Here is a 6,447-nt window from a genome sequence, read left to right on the forward strand (position 1 = left end):
TTAAGTTGATAGAAATATGCAATAACCAATTCTTAATTGCTGCAAAGTCGACCCTTTTAAAAAGACTTTTGATACTAAATTCGAAATCTTTAGAGGCTAATCCTTTGTCAAGATTAACCAGTAAAATAATGTATATGATCATAGGAATTCTTTTAAATTTATGACGTTAAAAGAAAGCCAATGTGATCTTGATCTCTGATCTGTTGAACTCAACATCGATTTGCATCTTCATTTTTCTTCACACGAAGGCAGCATGGCAACATTGGATGATCATACGACAACTGTAGATATAGTGCGGAAATTAAGTTCATGTTTCAAGCTAATGTGACATAATCTTTCACCTGTAACCTGAAACTATATAGGCATCTTAACCTCAACACAAGTTACCACTTAACCAATATGCATGATCGTAGGTCAAAGCGATGTCAAAATATTTTGTTGAAACGAATGTCGTTTTACAATCTGTTTAGACCTTAATCTTATACTGGTTGACCTCAACATCAATATGCGTGATTCTTTCTTCCCAAGTAATTACCACACCTGATAAGGTTATCATAAATCATGGTGTTCTCTATATAAAATGAAGAAAACAAATCCTTCATTCAAGCTCATGCGACCTTGACCTTGGACCTGTAGACCTTAATCCGAATGCATTTTTGCATGAATATAAATACAAAAACTCAATATGCCGTGCGGATACGAATTTAATGTGACAAATCCCTGTGACATTGGCCTTCGAACGGTTGACCTCACAATCTACAAGCGTCTTTATTTCCTAAACATTAATCATCTTACTGATTCGCATGGTTGCATTTCAAAGCCTTGACCAGATATTGCGCGAAGACTAATGGTATATCGGCAGACCGACAGAATTACCGAAAGACCGAACAAACGACAGATGGAAAGCAAATTTTTCCAGTTTATTCGAAGAGGGCATAAATAAAAATCCATCGAATTGCTATTCCAATAATATTAATGTTGTTATTTGTATGTTATTTTTGTATACAAATATAATGTTGCTTCTTTAAGAAAGTCGAGTGCTGGTCATGCAAATTACTTTACTATGTAACTGAATCCCTCTGTTATCTTTTGCTGTATAAAACTTCAAACAACAAAAAGTAACATTTGTGTGAAAACGTAAAATACAAATATTCTGCTACTTTTAGTATCTAAAAATCGCTTCACGATGTCATTATATTTCGTTTTTTCGGATGGATTATCTCGAGTCAGGATCGGATTCATTCCGTTAACGTTAATTAGCATAATTTTGAGCGAACTTGCCTCGGTTTTTTATTAGGTCCGCGCGCTATTAAAATAGATAAAAAAGCAACTTAAAAATAATGGGAAACCCCCATTCTTTCCCTTTACGCGCTTACATTTAGTTCAGTATTGCACAAAATACTCTTTCATTTTTGCACGCTCTGTTTTTATGGGTTTCTTAATTCTACGAGGTATACGTCGATTTTTTATCTTAAATATGTGTCCATCGAATTGTAACCGCTTGATTAAACCATCACCTGATATCCGAACGAACTGAATTGTTTTCAGTAGCTTTGATGACGTTCCATAACCATTTCAGAAATGATGTTTGGGCGAAAAACATATCGCTAGACTGTTCGCAAAGTTTCACTACAGCGCTTTGGTAGATATGTTTGATGATGAATAAACAAACTGGGGCGGGGTCAATTTAGTACCAAGAGGCATGCTTTGGTTACAATTTATCAGAGGACCAGCATACCTTGCTACATCTGACATCCAAACATCTTTGTTTTGCGGTTTCAGAGCAAAATTAGGTGGGTAAGCCATTGCTAAAAGTTATTAAAACACTTCACGACGTCATTATTTTGTCAGCCAAAACTGGCCACTTCATGGGGCTACTTGTTTCCCTTATTTGTTTATGCTAAAACAATACTAGATCCGGAATAATGAAGAAGAAACTTAGATATTTTACTATACACACATAAGGCAAACAAATGAGTTGCCAGTTTGGACCTTAGGGTATGCTTTACACAAACTTAGACAACGGTATCGTGCGATGTTATTAGCCTATATTAAACCTCTATGCCTTTCGGTTATTTAGAAAAAGGATTATTTTAATGTTTTGTTTTTGTTCATTTATGAAAAACAGTCAACTTCAACTTTGGTGCACATTAAAGAATACCACCATACGTTGTTACATAATAAATATTACAATTCTGCCTTGTTTTAGTAAGATTTGTAATTTTATTTTGCTATTTATGTCTATGTTACCCATTCAGTGTGAATACATTTGACCTCAGGAGCACGATTTTATTAAACTGCTTATGAGACTACCAAGCGATGTTTTGCCATAAAAAAACAACATCAGACCAGTTTGGTTTTTCTCTTTGAAGGCATTTTTAGCTTTGGTGAGCGACATAATAACTGATAAAAATTAATTACGAATGTTAATCCACCTATCATTCCCGTGAAGTTTCGTTAAAATCTGCTCAGAGAATAAAAGGAAAAGTTGTTGGAATACACAATTACGCACGCACGGTTTAAGTTTCGACGGACGTCAGACATCTCGGTACCCTCGAACTCCGCATGAGCACTATGTAATCAGCAGTGCTAAACAGTGTGCAACAGTTAGTGTTACATGATGAACACTTTTCATCAGTTTGCTTTCTCTGAATTTAGAAAAAGTGTTCACTGCGAAATATATCGCAAAGTTAGTGATCTTACACAGCGACGTCGAAAATAAATTGTATGCCTTAGTACGGTGTATCATTCCCAAATTGGTGAATTCACTATGCTATGATTTATTGTTTGTTTTCTTTTTCAAGTTATTGCGGAAATGCAAGGGCGGCAAACACTCACATTGGTTCAGTCTCTTCTAATTTTGGTCAATGGTAAGGTCAATTGTTAGAAGAAGTGAATTTACAATATATGTTATATATAAGAAGTATGGTTTAGTTTATAAGACGCTTTAATAATAAATGGATAACATATACGTTATGTCTTTACACAGTGACGTGCGGTTACGCAAATTGTGCACCCGGGTTCTTCTGGGGATGGAATGACACTTGTACAGAGTGTTATATGACTGGCTGTGAATGTACTAATGGCAATAACTGTCCGGCATGCTTAACTGGATATTATATGGAAATTGTTCTTTGCCACCCATGTCCTTCTAACTGCGTGGCTTGTTCAAATTCAAGAATCTGCTCAATATGTAAGCTGGGTTTCACAGGTAAAAGCTGTGAATATGGAACCAACTGTTCTTCAACCAACTGCATATGCCAATTACCAAACACGTGTGATGCTTGTAAGGACGGGTATTATAATGCAACAAGCAACTGCATGGGCAAATGCAATTCAAACTGCTCTACATGCACCGTTGGAACCATCTGCTCAACATGCAAACCTGGTAGATATGGAGCGTCTTGTGAAATGCTGTGTGCTACAAGATGCGATGGTGGACTTTGTAATCAGACTGATGGAAAATGCAACTGCCGTTCAAACTTTGATGGATACAAATGCGACCAGTGTGTACCTGGTAGATACGGAGCGTCATGTGAAATGGTGTGTTCTACAGGATGCGATGGTGGACTTTGTAATCAGACTGATGGAAAATGCAACTGCCGTTCAAACTTTGATGGATACAAATGCGACCAGTGTGTACCTGGAAAGTATGGCGCGTATTGCAATATAATGTGTTCGACAGGATGTAACAAAACTGTATGTAACCGATCTGATGGTGCCTGTATTTGTTTGCCAAACTATACAGGAACCAAATGTGATCAATGTATAGACAAATTTAATGGAGTCCGTTGTAACCAATGTATATCCGGTAGATTTGGACCTTCTTGTGAGCACAAATGTTCACAAGGATGTGATGATTATACATGTGATCGCAATAATGGGTCATGCATGTGTTCGCCGAACTTTAATGGACCAACATGTGATCGATGTTTGGCAGGCAGGTATGGCGCTTTGTGTGACATAAAATGTTCACCAGGATGCGACTTTAATGGTTGTAATCGTGTTACCGGAACGTGCACATGCATGCATGATTATCCAGGACCTTTATGTGAGCAATATAACAAAACGTACACGATAATGTGCAGCGCAAACTGTCAGGTATGCAATCAGACCAATGGCGGATGCTTGTCGTGTCGATCAATTGACAAGTATGGTTTTATGTGTGATATTGAGTGCAGCAAACATTGTCTCAACACGTCGTGTTCAATAAGTGGCGACTGCAACCTCGGATGTACTCTAAACTTCTACGGCAAGAAGTGCGACACTCCGTGTCAAGAAAACTGTAATGACGTCGTGACAGGGTCACGGTGCTCGCAGGAAAACGGCGTTTGCAAGCATGGGGTAAGAGATGAAACGACATCGAAAACTTGTAAGTATTCGTTAATTGTGCCATCTTTTTAGGTCGGGCGTGTACATCACCGTAATGTTTTCATTGTATTCGGGATTTTGATTTGTAAAGTGAATATCTGCACAATATGTACAGTGTTTTATATTAATTGATTCATTGTGTTACTGGTACTTATAGTTTCAATTTATACGTACACAAAGTATGTACTTTAATAATACAAGGTGCAGAAACAACGGGGTTTTCAGGGGTTTACACACGGGCTTGACAGAATGTAAACACATCGTTGAGAACTTTATTTTTTCAAATATCTCAAGTTATTGAAAATACATTTGCAAAAATTTATAGTGTGTAAAAGACAGTTTTTCTGGCAGTTTGTGCCGATATCTTAAGGTATAAGAATAAAACCTTGAATACTTTTGAAATCGGTGACAAAATTTCACGTTGCGTGAAACAACCGTGTACAATGAATGCAGTAAAAACGGAAATATTAACAAGAACACATGCTTATTTAAAAAAAGGAATTCTGATGTATTTCACATTGCCATAAGCAGCATAAAAATCTGACTTTTATGCACTTGTTGAAATAATAAAGAAAACTTGTTTAACAAAGTCTTTTTAAATGAAGCACCACTTACCGTCGTGTATAAATCCATTAAAGTTAAAAGATGGAACCCTAAAATGTAACGTGATCCTGCACTCTGTAATATAGTGACATAAAATCATAAGCATTAAGAGTCGAGATATTCAAGATAATTTCATTTCATCTTAATATGCGGCAAGTTATCATAATTTCCCTATAATGATTTTGCAAACAGTACCTTATCATATAGCACGGAACTCCGGTGGTCAAACAGCAGGAATAGTTGGTGGAGTTGCAGCCATTGTTATTGTTGGATTGATTCTTACTGGAGTGCTGATTTACGTTCGCACAAGGTATTGTACTGTACAAGTTTTAAATGATTTTCATTAATTCTCTTTTATTTATACATACATTTAGTTACCAAAAAATGTTTAGTCTGACAAAACTATAACTTTTGGTGCATCCATACAAGCCATTATTAATATACTGGTTTATTTTTTTAGACGAAATAAACGGTTCCAATCTTCAGAATATGAAACAACTCAGATGGGTTCAAATCAAGCTTCGGATCTTCATTTATATGCTGGACTCAACGAACGCGGAAATGGTATTTTTAAATGGAATTTCCGTTTCATTGTTAATACAATGCAAATGTATAGTAACATATAGTATACTATAAAAAGCTTTGTGGTAAAAACACTGCATATTGTTAATATTCAATTGTTTTCTTTGGCATTTTGTTGATTCAATAGAAGTTATTGTAGTCTATTTTACTTGTTTTCCTTCCTACCACAGTTATTACAACACGTCATTAGATGGTACCACAAGAAGTTCTTACAAGAAAAACTGTGTACATCAGTAGATGGCATCACAAACAGCTCTGACTACCAAAACTGTGTACAAATAAACATTTAATAACGGTCAACACTATATCTTTGGTATGCCTTCGTTATACCTATTCAGTAGTAAATATTAATTATCTTCTGCATTTATGACACGATTTATTTCATAGACTTAAATTAAATATTTTAAAATATTCAGTAAACTGTCGCCCGTTGCTGGGTCTCTTTTGCAACACGGCAAAATATTACAACGTCTTAAATGTTTTGGTGTGTACAGTTGGTTAGCGTGTATATCCAGTTTTACATCTGTTCTTATTAAACATGCTCGTACATCTTAATTGAACATGTTTTTTTCTAAATGTATGTAGGAATGAAACATTAAAAGCGACTTTGATTTGAAGAGAGACCTGTTTCATTGTTTAAGTCAGCGTGTGTTGTGTGTTGCTTTTGTTTCGTTAACTGTAAATGATTATTATGTGTATGCAACATATTCTATTTAGCTCACTATAATGAAGTATTGTATTTATAAAATGAATCGCGTCTGATTATTTTAATGACAATTGGTGTTGTATAAAAGAAAATAAGAATTAAAAAACAGCATCTGAACAATTAACTTTGTAATTGGATTAGGGTTTATTCTTTTCATAATGCATACATAAAGCATTACGGTAACC

General features: G+C 35.5%; 1 long non-coding RNA gene across 1 annotated transcript; it reads left to right on the forward strand.

The window, feature by feature from the left end:
- Positions 1-5,181: 5,181 nt before the first annotated feature.
- On the forward strand, positions 5,182-5,975 carry LOC127837420 (uncharacterized). The gene is made up of 3 exons (XR_008029279.1): positions 5,182-5,284; positions 5,435-5,538; positions 5,727-5,975. It is a non-coding gene; the product is annotated as an uncharacterized LOC127837420 (long non-coding RNA).
- Positions 5,976-6,447: the final 472 nt, after the last annotated feature.

Source organism: Dreissena polymorpha, chromosome 7 (assembly GCF_020536995.1).
Source record: "Dreissena polymorpha isolate Duluth1 chromosome 7, UMN_Dpol_1.0, whole genome shotgun sequence".
Lineage (NCBI taxonomy): Eukaryota > Metazoa > Mollusca > Bivalvia > Myida > Dreissenidae > Dreissena > Dreissena polymorpha.